Source organism: Humulus lupulus, chromosome X, assembly GCF_963169125.1.
Source record: "Humulus lupulus chromosome X, drHumLupu1.1, whole genome shotgun sequence".
NCBI lineage: Eukaryota > Viridiplantae > Streptophyta > Magnoliopsida > Rosales > Cannabaceae > Humulus > Humulus lupulus.
Genome location: NC_084802.1, coordinates 265,105,432 through 265,120,539, shown reverse-complemented (window position 1 = coordinate 265,120,539; position 15,108 = coordinate 265,105,432).

Sequence of the window (15,108 nt, the reverse complement as noted above, 5' to 3'; positions counted from 1 at the left end):
GGCACTAGAGCTCAAGATCGAGTGCCTTGATATCTTTAGCGATTCCCAACTTGTTGTGAACTAGGTTCTCGGAGAGTACCAAGCCCAGGAAACATAGATGGCAGCGTATCTGGAAAAAGCTCAAGAAATGCTACATGACTTCTGAAGATTCACTATTCAGTAGGTGCCGCGAGAGGAAAATTCCAATGCTGACGCTCTGGCTAAGCTGGCCACAACCAAGGATGCATAGTTGATCAATGTGGTCCCCATTGATTACTTAGAGTCTCTGAGTATCTTGGCTCCAAACGAGGTGGAGTCTATACAACCCCATGATGGGTGGATGGAGCCAATAGTCAAATATCTCGTCTCCAGGGAGCTTCCCCAAGACAAGAAGGCTGCTCGAAAGTTGTTGTATCAAGTACCGAGGTACATAATCATGGATAATAGGCTTTATAGGCGAGGTTACTCCGTACCTTTGCTTCGGTGTGTGTCAAAGCAAGAAGCCAGTCCAATACTCTGAGAAGTAAACCAGGGTTTTTGCGGAGATCATGCTTGGGGGGGGGGGGGGGGAGCCTTTCCAAATAAATCTTAAGGCAAGGATACTTTTGGCCCACCATGAATGGAGATGCGATGAATTATGTTAAGAAATGCGACAAGTGCCAACACTTTGCCAACATTCCTCGAGCGCCTCCAAATGAGCTTACATGGATGACCAACCCATGGCCAAGTGGAAGTAGTCAAAAAGACACTCAAGTCCACTTTGAAGAAAAGGCTAGAGCAGGCAAAAGGAGCTTTGCCCTTGGAGCTGCCTAGGGCATTAAGGAGCTACCACACCACTGCTAGGACCTCCACTGACCATTCTCCTTTCTCGATGGCCTACAGGTATGAGTCTATGCTCCTAGTTGAAGCAGCAATGTCCACACACCGACGTTAAATATATGACCCAACCACGAACCATGCATTAACTTTGAGAATCCCTAGACCTCGTAGGGGATCTGCGCGAAGATTCTAAGCTTCGAGTATCGTCCTACCAGTAGAAGGTAGCAAGGTATTTCAACTCCAAGGTGAAAGATAGAAAGTTTGGGGTCAGAGATCTTATGTTGCGTAGAGTCTTCTTAGCCACTCGAGACCCTGGTGTAGGAGTGTTGGGACCTAACTTGGAAGGCCAATACCAAGTCGAGAGCGTTGTGTGTCTGAGAACATACAAGTTAGCCCGACTAAGTGGGGAGTTGATTCCTCATGCATGGAATGCTGAGCATCTTCGCCGGTACTACCAGTAATATGAGCATCAAACATTCTTTATTTCTAAAATACCTCTTGTAGCCTTTGGGCATATTTAATGGAAACCGTGTATGAAAAACTCGGTAAGAAATTTATTCTCTGCTTATATTTATTGGTTTCCTTTATTCTATTAATGCTATGTAAAAGCACCCGCTCTCTTGGACAAGTGATCACAGAGTAGTCTCCGATCACTTGGGGGGCATTGAGTTAAGGCAGTGTTTCACCTCACAGGGAATGACCTAGGAAACAAAGTTTGTCAAGAGGAGTCAGGCTAGCATCACCATCCCGAGAATAGAAAATCCTAGGAAACTAGGAAACTCTACCCTAGAATACTAAGCTTGTTCCAAGCAGAACAGAGCTTAGCATGTAACTCCCTGGATAACCAAGACTATTACACTGTGTGTTTGAAATAGTGCGAGACTTGCTAACCAAGTCATTTAAATAAAAATGTGAGTCTAAAGACACAAGCAGGTTAGGTTGAAGAGATTTTGGTTATAAGCGAATAATTTTCATTAAGATAAATACTTGGTACATGGGATCCCAAATCAGGGTTTAAATGACACATTTACAGGGTTTCCAAATGTTATAAACAATCAAAGCCACTCTAATGGAAAAATACAAATTTTAGGTCTCCGTCCCTGTACAAACCCTCGACCATGGCGGCCGAGCAGCCGACAATGCACACCTCGCCCCCAGAGCTCTCTAACCCATGGTCGAACCATCTTACCCTTGCCTTTACCTGCACCACGTAGCACCCGTGACCTGAGGCCCAGCAAGAAAACATAATATCATAACACAATCAATATCAATAACCAAGTAGTTCACAGAGCATAACCAAATGATTTACAAGACATTAATCAATTACCCAGAAAACCATAGCAATCATTCAATCCAGGACATCAGCAAATAACCAATGATCCAAATTCCAGACACTTAGCATATCATATACATCATTTAAACAATGGTATACATGTTAAGCAATAACTAGGGTCAACGCCCGTAGGCCACACCCTCTATTTAATCCACTGTCTTTGGCTCGCTTAGGCCAAGCCCAGTGTTCACCCCACTGACTCTGGCCCACTTAAACCAAGCTCAGAGATTATTAAGTTGTCCTCAGCTACCAGTGGCTGAGCCACGCCCTGTGTGCAAGTATTGATTTCGGCACTCTTAGGTCGTTTATTACATGTCCCCGTGGCATAAGACCACCTTATGACATTCATACAGTTATAGGGAGCTCTTAGTCCCAACATATTCACATGGTTTATCACAATCATATAACAGTGCATTCAAATATAGGGAACACTTAGTCCCATCCTATCCACATAAACAGGTGCAGTTTTCTTACCTTTAATTCCAAGTGCTTTGATTAGGAAAGATGACCCCCGAGCACGATCCTGTCCTGAGTCCAAGCGCACACCTAGTCACAACCATGATAAAGGGTTCCATCAATAATTGTATAAAGGTTTCTAGATATAGTTCTAACCTTCGGAACATCGAATTCCACCAAACACGGTAGTGGGATCGATCCCGAGCACCCTAGGTTAGGTTCCTGCGCTTAAAATCTCCAAAAGTCTAAAAATCACCTTAAGGGCTGCGGCCCACGCTTACCATGCTGTGGCATGCCTCAAACCAGTGGCCCAACCTCGCCCAAAAACAAACATGGGCCGCGGCTTAGCCTTCCCCATGTTGTGGCCCGCCTTCCTTCCCTAGCACTCATCTGCTTCAGAGGGCTGCGGCGCACCAAGAACTATGCCACGGCCCGACCCATTCGAACCCAGAAAAACCACCATTTTTAACACCCTAACCTCACTCAAACCCATCCAAATTCATCCTAATGATACAATCCAATTGTCAAAAACATTCTAACATGTTTTCAGCAACATAACCCAGCAAAAACCTAGCCTAGAAATTGATCAAAGTAATATTTTAATCTTTGAAACCCACAAGCTTAAGAACACTAAAACCAGTCAAGAGAACTCAGAATTCAAACACTAAACCATAGATTGGAGCTTACCTTCTCTGAAGAACCAATCTACCAAGCAATTGCTGAGCTAATTCCCAAATCCTTAGCCTCAATTTAATCTTCAAAATTAAGAACCCAAAGCACTTAGAACCCAGCTCAAAACTATAAGATTTAATTAGCTAAACCACAAATCAGCACTTACCTAAATTCCTGGTTGAACCTTCAAATTGCCACAGAAATTCTCCCCACAATTCCAGCCCAAATTCATGAGTTTCCAGCCTAAAAATCCTTTGTTTCTGTGGTGTCCTTGAGAGAGAAAGAGAGAGAGAGAGGAAGAAGGTGGGTTTGGCCTTGTTCTACAACTTTCTGAGATTTGTCTAATCTATCCTTAATTGATTAAGTCAATCCCAAGGCTCGGGGTACCGAAAACGTCCCCGAGGGCAAAATAGTAAAATTCCCTAACATTCCCACCTAGGCTTCCTAACCTCAAATATATCTCCAATTATTTATTTCCATAACCCGTTAACACAATTAACTGTCCAATACCCAAAATACCCCTTGACTCGCCCCAAGTCAAGTATCGGGTCCTGTTGTGACTTTCTCGCTACTTGCTCCCTAGGATCGCCTCGTGCCGGAAGCTGCAAATATTTATCCACATAATAATGTGGTCTCAACAGTTATCACAAATAATCACATTTATGCCCTAACAGGCCAAAATTACAATTATGCCCTTACAGACTAAATAGGGCCCGCATGCTTATCTAATACTCATAAACATGCATTCCACATATCCATATAATCATAGGATCATGCATATCACATAATCATGCATTTTCACCATTGGTTCACATAACTTCCAATTATGCCCTCCCGACACACTAATCAAGGTCTTTAAGACTTATTAGTAATTTCAGGTCTTTACATAGCACCTAGGAGCTAAATAACCTATGTAGCGTAAGAATAGACTTTTGTCACCTCCTGTGGACACTGAGCCTGAAGAGCAAAGCACCCCTAGCGTCGCAATATCCCATAACTTGAAAAGCTAGAGAAAACCCAGTGTAACAAGAACTTAGAGATTCAGGTTACCTTCCAAGGATAACGCTCGGCCGAGGAATAATAATCAAATCCTACTCTCTGAGATTTGAACGGATGCCCAAGTCATGTGTACTCAGACACCCTATTAGCATCACCTCCCGAGGACATCATGCCCAAGGAGTTATGAGATCTAAAATTGCAAGTGGAATCTCTGAGACAAACACTCGAGGAGCAGGGGAAGTCCTTGACTAACTACCCGAGTATCACGTACTCGAGGGGCAGGCGGTTCCACGTACAAGGACCCCTAAAAGCTCGAATCTTTGGATTGCGGGGACATAGGACGCCGAGTTAGGATAAACAGTAAATTTTGCGTTAAAGTTACTTCTAGGACTACGAGCCTACAAGAGAATAAACACTAGAATAACTTTTAAAATGGTTTGAGTTCTTGTTCTCGTGGCAATCATGCTACGTTGAATTTATAGAACCAAGTGTATAAAACAGTTTGAGTTCTTGTTCTTGTGGAATTCGTGTTACCTTGAATTTATAGAACCAAGGTAATAAAACAGTTTGAGTTCATATTCTCGTGGCATTCGTGTTACGTTGAATTGATAGAACCAACTGTTTAAAACAAGTGTGAGTTCTTGTTCTCGTGACAATCATGCTACGTTGAATTTATAGAACCAAGTGTATAAAACAGTTTGAGTTCTTGTTCTCATGGCATTCGTGTTACGTTGAATTTATAAAACTTTGAGTTCTTGTTCTTGTGGCATTCATGTTACGTTGAATTTATAAAACCAACTATTTAAAACAAGTGTGAGTTCTTGTTCTTGTGGCAATCGAGCCACGTTGAATTTATAGAACCAAGTGTTTAAAGAGGTTTGAGTGCTTATTCTCATGGTAAATAAGTTACATTGAATTCATAGAACCAAACCAAAAAAGCAAGGCAAGATACATTATTTTGAAACGGGAAAGTAATTACAACTATGCTCGGGGGCTCGAGCGATTGTTTGTCTATACCCCAATAAGTTATGGCACACAAGCCTAAGTGTAAAAATTATGAACAGTCTTTGGGGACCTTCTCCACCAGGTCAATGATCGGTTCTATACTTGGGGCATCTTCCGCCTAGGCCGTTTCAGCAGCTTGAGTCACCTTGGTTAGCTGGATGGCCACAGTAGACGGGGTCGCCTCAGGGGTTTGAACCACTAGGGTCACCTCGGCAGCAGAAGCTGCTTCTGCAACCTCAATCGCTCGGAAATGCTCTTCATAGAGAAGTCTATACTTCTCGGGCTCTCCAGTGAAATCCAAGCTCATGTCTTTCTTGTGGTACCGGTCCACGTAGAAGGCATCCTCAGCGATTGTCTCGACTTCTTTCTCCAGCTTTCCACCCGAAACCGAGAAGACTTGTTCATTTCCACAGCTTGAAGGGATTTTCTCTCCCCTAGTTCATCTCGGTCGATAGTCTCCTTATCCTGCTCCCGAAGTTAGGAGATTTCAAGGACAACTCGGGCAACGCCAGCAGTGGCCTTCTTAGCCTCCTCTTGGGCTCGCTGCATACTCTCAGTGGCCATTTCCTCCTTGGCCCACTGCGTGTCCCCAATGGCCTTTCGGACAGCCTCTTCATGCTTCTGATAGCGTTTTTGCTCGGCTTCGATGGCGGCCTTAGCTCAAGAAAGCTCTTCTGGAGGGCCTTGAAGTTTACCCTTGATGGAGGTTATTTTGTCCTGGGACCTCTGGTGTTCATATGATTTCTCCATCATGATGTCTCCCAAATGTTGGCAGACCAAAGCGGACTGCAGAAGGAAAGAGGAAAAGGTTAGCCTAAAGCATTAATGAACTGAGTTAGAATGTGAGGATGATTGGCTTACCTGAACAAAGCGTACCGACATGAGGCCACGAGGGAGGCCTCATTGTTGTCGCCTATTTGGGTGAAACTTTGAACGGTCAACTCGCACATAGTGAAGTTGACCCCTTGAAGAAGATCGGTGGGGAGAGGGGCAAAGATTTCCCCTAGCTTCTCGGAGAATAAAGTCTCCAGCTCGGCTCGACCTATTGGAGGAATGTCTGGCCTCTCTTGGGGTGGCTTAAATTGGCGAAGGGCCTCGACTGTCTCTTGCAGAGCCTTGTTACCTTCCTCCAGCCTTGCTTCAAAATGTTGAAGAATTTTCTCATATTGCTCTAGCAAGGCCCCCTCATACTTCTCGGGATACACTAGGAGACGGATTTTGGGTGGCACCAATTCCTGCTCGGGGTCTTGAACTACCTTTGGGACACCTCTTGCTTTGGGTCTTGGATCGCCTCTTTTGGCTCGAACGAGGATGGGATCTCCAGCACTGAGGGTGGATCGACTTCAGGAATGGCCTCAGCGAGAGTAAGCACCCTTTGCCTCTTAGTTGGAGGAGGGGTTCTGGATGCTCTAGAGGGCATGACGACCCCTCTCCCGGGGAAGATCTTGGGGGTACCCCGAGCCTCAAGGCAGACCTGAAGGGAGAAAAAGGCATAAACCATCCAACCACTATCAAGGCAGGCAAGAATAGCGCAAACCCTCAGGGAAGAAATGGGGGCAACGGTAAAAAGAGGAGTACCTCAAGGGCCGAGAAGAGTGGAGAAAATAAGGCTGAGTTCGCACCAACTGAAAAACAGCCTAAGCATCAGCCCTACCAGCCCAGGTTCACCAACTATATTGTTCTTCAAGGGTTGAGATTTACTTGGCAACATACCAGGAGGTACCATACCGGAAGCCACCACCCTTGCGCTCGGAAGGAAAGAGGGACAAGAACAAGTTTTGTTGTTTCCATAATGACTATGGGCACGACAGAAATGAGTGCAAACAGTTGAAGGATGAGATAGAGTTTCTCCTTCGATCAGGAAAACTTTTGATGTACCAAGTCAAGACTGTAACCCCAAGTAGGAATCCAGAGTTTCGAAGGCAAAAGAATCCACCACTGGAGCCAGCGGCCATGCAGTTCACATTAGATACCATATGTGGGGGGCCCCATATAGTAGGCAACAGTAACAATGCTCGTGAGCGATATGAAAGGACCTAAGACATGAGGTAAGGGAGTCTTCCAAGTGCTTGGTAGTCGAGAAGCAGTCTCCAAAAAATCTGAAGTATGAAAATGAAACTCTCACTTTTATGGAGGATGACGCTAGGCACGTGAGATACCCCCACAATGACCCTCTGGTCCTTACAATTCAAATCGCCAATGCCCGAGTGAAGAGATGCTTGGTGGATACGAGACTTTCAGTAGATATCATCTACGAATCATCCCTCAAGAAGATGAAGCTCACGGTCAAGGACCTAACACCTTGTTCCCAAGTGATAGATGGGTTCACAGGAGAATGCCTAGCACCAGCAGGAACTATCAGACTAGCTGTCACGGTGGGGGATGCCCCTAAGCACGAGACTATGATGACAAAGTTCCTGGTGGAAGATTTCTCATCGACTTACAACATAGTACTCGGCAGACCCCTCTTGATGGCATTACACGTAGCAGTGTCTATCTGGCATCTGTCTTTGAAGTTTCCCACAAGCGTAGGGAAAGGATGCATAAAGGCTAACAAAAGGGAGGCACGGGAATGTTATAATGCGTCAGTGTTCAAGGAAAATAAAGGAGCATGCATAAACAACATGGTAGTAACCTTCTACGAAGGGAATGAAGGAACCGATAAGGTTGTCAACAAGGATGTTGACGTTGAAAGAAACACTCTACTGGAGTCGGGGGCTCCTTTTAATGAAGATTTGTTATTATAGCAAGTTTCCCAAAGCGAGGGAAATGACATCAATCCTTGCTTTGGGGATGACATCATGGGGGTAGGACTAGTCGAAGATCTTGATGAAGTCCTACTAGATGAGAAGGACCCGACTAGAGTAATCAAAGTCGAGAAGGAGCTAAAGGTGGAAATTAAGGCATGGTTGGTAGAATTTTTGAAGAGGAACCAAGACGTCGTTGCCTGGTCACATAAGGACATGGTTGGAATTTCTCTTTCCATAATAAGCCATGTCCTCAATGTGGACAAAAACTGCCCACCGGTGCAACAAAAAAGGAGACTGCTTTACAAAGACCGATCTCAAGCCCTGAAGGAGGAGGTCGAGTGGCTCAAAGACAATGGTTTTATAAGGGAGGCCTACTACCCAGATTGGGTATCAAACCTTGTGATGTTCCCAAAACCAAGTGGGAAGTGGAGGACATGCGTGGACTTCAGAAATCTGAACAAGGCTTGCCCCAAAGACTACTTCCCACTACCCAGAGTAGACCAACTAGTCGATGCAACTGCAGACATGAAAGACTCTCATTCATGGATGCATATTCTAGGTATAATCAAATAAGTATGCACCCTCCCGACGAGGAACATACCAGCTTCCGGACAGATAAGGGACTATACTGTCATAAGGTAATGCCATTCGGGTTGAAGAAGGCAATAACCACCTACCAGCGTTTAGTGAATGGCATGTTCTGAGACTTGATCGACAAAAATATGGAGGTATATTTCGATGACATGTTGGTCAAGTCTAAAGAAGATGGAGGGCATATTCAAGACTTGGAGGAATGCTTTGCAATACTTAGAAAGTATCGCATGAAGTTAAATCCTCTCAAATGCTCATTTGGAGTTGGTTCTGGTAAGTTTCTAGGATACATAGTCAATTCACGTGGAATTGAGGCTAACCCCTAGAAGATCAAAGCATTGATCGACATGAAGTCACCTACTGCAATCAAAGAAGTGAAAAGCTTAACAGGGAGAGTAGCTGCCCTCAGCAGGTTCATATTAAAGTCTATGGACAAGTGTGTCCCCTTCTTTAACTTACTGAGGGGCAGCAAGAAGATCCAATGGACCGAGGAATGTGAGGAAGCCTTCCAAGCCTTGAAGGAACATCTCGCTCAACCTCCCGTCCTAGCGAAGCCAATAGATGGTGAAGTGCTATTCATCTATTTGGCAATCACCGAGCATGCAATCAGCGCTGCTTTGGTGAAAGAAGAGAACATGGTACAATACCTTGTGTACTATATCAGTAAAAGGCTAGTAGGTACAGAGTCTAGTTATCCCCCTCTTGAAAAGCTAGCCTACTGTTTAGTAATTGCCTCTCAAAAGTTGTGCCCATACTTCCAAGCTCACTCGATCCGAGTCCTAATCGATCAACTGCTACGACAAATTCTTCAGAAACCAGAGGCCTCGGGATGATTATTCAAATGGGCGGTGGGGTTAGGACAATTTGATATAAATTATCATTCGAGGAAGGCGATAAAAGGACAAGCATTGGTAGACTTCATAGTCGAAGGCACCGACCTTGAAGACCCTTCCTACCAATCAGAGAATGGAGATATCGAGAAGGAAGGAGATACCCCCGTATGGAAGTTATATGTTGATGGAGAATCCAATGAACACAACTCAGGCGTAGGAATCATACTGATCACATAAGAGAATCATCGAATCCACTGTGCTCTTAGATTTGGATTCAACGCTTCAAACAATGAGGCTAAGTACGAGACATTATTAGCAGGATTATGCTTATCTCGGGATGTGCATGCATAGTCCCTGGAGATATTCAGTGATTCCCACCTAGTGGTGTACCAGGTACTGGGGGAGTATCAAACTAAGGGACTTAGGATGGTGCAGTACCTGAACAAGGTGAAGGATTTGTTGACATAGTTCAAGAGATACTCGATTACATAAGTCTCGAGGGAGCAAAATGGCAATGCTGATGCCTTAGCTTAGCTTTCCAGTGCCAAAGATACGGACACCCTGAATGTCATTCCCGTCAAATACTTCGCAGAAAGAAGCACAGCCGAGCAGGAGGCAATTGTATTATTCTTGAATTATCTATGTAATAGCCATTGTGCTTCAATGAATGAATGAATTTGATTTTTTAAGTTTCTCTTAATTCTTTGCATTACATTCAACAAGAGAAAGGTCCTCAAATTAGGGATCATGTTCGATCTTGGTTCTTGAGAAGCCTATTGACCCATATGATCCAAACAAGAGACTGGTCTGAGGACGTTGTCGCCAAATTATTTGATCATGTTTGATCCTGGTTCTTGAGGAACCTATCGACCCACACGATCAGCAAGAGAGACAAGTCCTAGGTCCTTGTCGAAAAATTATGGATCATGTTCGATCTTGGTTCTTGAGGAGCCTATCGACCCATATGATCCAAATAAGAGACTGGTCCGAGGACCTTGTCGCCAATCTATTTGATCATGTTCGATCCTGGTTCTTAAGGAACCTATCGACCCACATGATCAACAAGAGAGATAGGTCCTAGGACCTTGTTGTCAAATTATGGATAATGTTCGATCTTGGTTCTTGAAGAGCCTATCGACCCATACGATCAAAACAAGATACTAGTCCAAGGACCTTGTCCCCAATTTATTTGATCATGTTCGATCTTGGATCTTGAGGAAACTATTGACCTATACGATCAACAAAAGAGACTGGTCCTCAGACCAGTCGCCATTATTTGATCACATTCAATCCTGGTTCTTGAGGAAACTATCGACCCATACGATCTAATAAGAGACTAGTTTGAAGAGTAGTAGCCATCATCAGATCTTAATCGAATCTGGTCCTTGAGGGACTGAGCGATAATTTGATCTAAGACTCATTACAGGCTCGATTAGCCCGTCTTGACCCGGTTGGTCCAACTTAGACACTTCTGTCTACAATCATTATAACGAGTACATGAGAGATTACATAGATCGTGATAAACACTTGCTACACAATCTACATCTATGTATAGGTATCATTACTACTGACTATGAAAACATCACCCGACTACCAATGAGGAACAAGGATTTGCTGCTTGCATCATTGGGTGAAAGGATAGTAATATGTGTCTAAACGCTAAAAGCAAGGCATGTTAAAGTAGCAAGTAAGGAGACTCCTACCCATGTCCCAATTGGGGTATACACAAGCAATGAGGACGTGACCTTAAGTACTAAGCAAGCTCATGTCTTTCTAGGGCATTTGTTCAACATATGTTCTAAAAGTGCAAAAAAAAAAAACAAATGGCATTGGTAGGGAGACTCCACGCCATGTCCCTTATAGGGTGGTCGGCCTACCCACAAACTCTTATAAGGTTGTCAACCTATCATCCATGGGGTGGTCGACGTGACTGTTTTGTTCATGGTACTTGGTGAAGTATTGTACTACTCACATTACCATGGTTGTTAGCAAGAAAAACGTAAAAGAGTAAGGTTAGTATGGCACGTGAAATACATGTGTTCAGAGTATACTGACACCTGAACCAATGAGGGTTGTGAGTTGATATACTTTGTAAGCATTGGAAATACAAATTTTCAATCAATACACTGAGTACTCATAAAAAATAGCACAAAGGCATAAAATGTCATTTGTAAAAAATTTCAAGTACAAGGTGCCCCACCAATGGCATGAAAGGAAAGACATAGTAAAAGACCAAAAGAAGACTAAATAAAGCGAGAAGTATCATCTGAAAGACCACCCTGAGCCTCGGCAACCTCACGAGCCAGAAACTTCCTAAGCTCTTTCGCTCGCGTCTTCTCGGGAAGGAAATCCAAGTTCAGATCTTTGTTGGACTTCCAGATTAAGTAGAAGCAAGAGAAAATTGTCTCTGAATACTCCTCTCGAGCCTTGTCTCGGGAGCCTTGACGTCTTACAACTTCTCAACAAGATCATCCTTCCGCAGTTGATCCACTCGGTAATCAGCTTCTCCTTCTCAACTTCAGACTATTTGAGCCGATCGTCAAGTTTCCCCTCCATCTGGGTTACTCTGAGAGTTAACTCGGTTACTTCCTGCTGTTTAAGCTCCACGATAATGCAGAGAGTGCCGATCTCTTCATCTTTCAAAGCAATGTCTGCATCCCTAGAGCCAAGAACGCGCCTAAGTTCCAACACCTCATGGCAGACAGCTTCAAGCTCAGAATGAAGATTGGAAAGTGTAGAGGTATACTCCACAGACCTATCATGGACATGAGAGACCAACATTAGCCCCTGCAAAAAACATGTAAGTGTTAGATAACATCGGCAGACAAGCTAACCAAACAAAAATAAAACTATAGAGGACTTACTCTCTGAATGTCAAGGAGTGACTTTGTGAGGATGGTGCTCAAGTCCTCATTCCAATCCCATTAAAATCCATTGTCGTCTACTCTAGATGGGATGCACGGTCCATTACGACACCTAAATTCAGTATGGCAGACTGGTGTGGCTCAGATAAGAGAACAGGCGTAGAAGAGGAGGCACCCGCATCAATGATACTGGGAGGAACCGTCGTAGGCAAGAATGGCTCTACCTATACAACAAGACTAGACGCCAAAGGAGTCGAAGGAGACAGCTTGGGAGGAACCTCTATTATCGATTGAGGCTCAACCCGGGCCCTTTTAGCCGCTCAGACGGAAGAGCTAGTCTTGGTTGGAGTCGACCTTTGCTGGGTAAGGACAAAGCAGAACATATATGAACCTGCAAAAGAAGATAAAATATTAGTGGGATATCAAATAAAGATGAAACATAAAGTAAAGATGATAAAAGTGTCAAACCTTCTTAATGAGATTCGGGTTTGAACATGGCTTCATCAAAATCATCAGAAGCAAGCAGCGAGTGTGCAGATGCACCCACCTCATCACCCTCATGTCCAGCCAGCACAGGCGAAGAAGGTACCTCCTCAACATGAATAGGTCCTGGGGAGTCTATGGCGTTCATGGGCTCGAGACCATCTTCATCTCGAACATCGGCAATAGTAGAAGGAAATAGCCCGACCTTCCTAAGGTTCTCTAAAGAATGACTGGATAGACTCCGCTGAGAAGAGATACTTCGCTGAGATATGCCTTGAGTGCCACAGGGAGTACTATGCTGAGAAGAGATCTAAGAAGAGCGAGGCGAAGAGCTCTAAGTGATGTGCCTAGCAATATGAGGATCATCCTTGGAAGATTGCCACGTTGTCTATTTTACTCTTCTCATTGGGCTATACCTTTTCAAGAAATCTTCCTCATGAATAAATATAAAGCAGAGCGAGAAAAAATCCTTTTCACACATTCCAAGAACACCTGTGGAGTATGCTCTCTTACAGACTTATTTGATGAAGAGGAGCTAAACATCTGCAACAAAGGAAAAATAAAGAGTAAAGTTAGTACATCGAAATAATGAAGCTCCCTACCACGATACAGATAGGCCAATACCTGGGGGCATGTCTATTACTAAGGAGAAAAAATGAAGAAATCAAGGGAAAAGAGGTCGGCCCAGTGAAACTAAGCTCCGGTCAACCACCATAGGACTCTCCTAGACTTGGAAAAATTGAGTGAAGTCTCAAAGTAGTGGTTGGTCTATGGAAATAAGCCTAGGCCGACCACCCTAGGATATTGGAGACACAATAATATGCAAAAGAGAAGACTAGGTGGTCGGCCTAGGCTTAGGTTGACCACCCTAGGGATTGAAGAACACTTTGGCACATAAAGGAGACAAAGAGGAGCTAAGGTGGTCGGCCTACTACCTTAGGCAGACCACCCTTAGGATTTAAGCTCCAGAAAATCGCAAAAAAGGCTAGGGTTCAAGTCTCCAAAAAATTGTGCAACACAAGGATGATCTAGGGTCAACAGAGGATTTGAAAACATGGAAATCACTAATCATAGGGCACATAGGCCCAAAAATCGCCCAGCTGAGAAAACCCTAGGGGTAGTCTGCCTAAACCCTAATCCCCTAAGCCTGGAAATTGCCCAGGCTAGGGAAATCATATTGTACGCCCTAAATATCCGCACACTATTGGCGAGATAGAAAAGGGCCTAATTCGATCTGCCACGTGTAAATCATCCACCTGGTGCTGTTTATTATGGGCCTCCATCTATCCAGCCCGAGCTGATTAGAGAGTTAACTGCTACTCGGAGGAATCGTGTCAGTAGTATGAGTGTCACGAGCTGGCGCCACATTAAGCTCGTAAGGCGACAAAGATCTGACACCCGAATCCTTGTAAAGTCAACCACGCAATATAAACGTGGATATATCAGACATCACATGTCTGTTTTATTCCTGATTTCTTGGATGCGCAGTATAAACGTGCGTGTTCGGACATCCTGTATTTGATTTGGGCCATGCAGCCCATTACCCATCCTTACCTGTTGATTAGACCTCACTTCCCTGTAAGGTTTAGGAATTAATCATCAGTGTCACAGAGATGACGTGAAGGATGAAGAGATCACGGGATGACCCCACTGCGAACCCAGATATCTTCTTCCTATAAATACCATGACCCTGGGTAGTGCAGGGGGTGGGCATATTTTTGTAAAGAAACACTCTGTAAGAAATAGTCAAGAGATATCAATAACATCGATTGGTGGACTAGAGGGATTTTAACCTTCAAACCACCTAAAAAGAAAGGAGTGACCATCTTCCCATGCTATTAGTTTCCCAAGTCTAGAATATAATTATTTTCATATTACGGTTTACCAATTTGCACTAATCAATCCTACTTATTCGTATAGTTACCTGTTGGCGAAAAACCGCATCAACAGTTTGGTGCTTTCATTGAGAGGATTTAGATTGGTGCTATCACAAAAACTTGATCATGGTGGTTACTCGGTCGAGTCATGGTAACGAGGCGGATCAACACGATGGGCAGGAGGCCGACCATGCCGCCATATCCGATGAACCAAACCCTGAGGTCCAGCAGCGATCGGGAAAGCAGTCGATGGGCCACGACGACACCGGGAGTTCGGCGCCCCAACCGCCAAATTTAAACCCTGGTTACCTGATGGCGATAGAGATGGAGAACATACAGTTGAGGGGTCAACTATCCAGAGCAAGTAAGAAAATCGAAGAAGTCTTGGCCCGACTACCCCCTCTTGCAACCGACGTTAACGTCAGAAAGAGGCAAAGTGGGACTCAC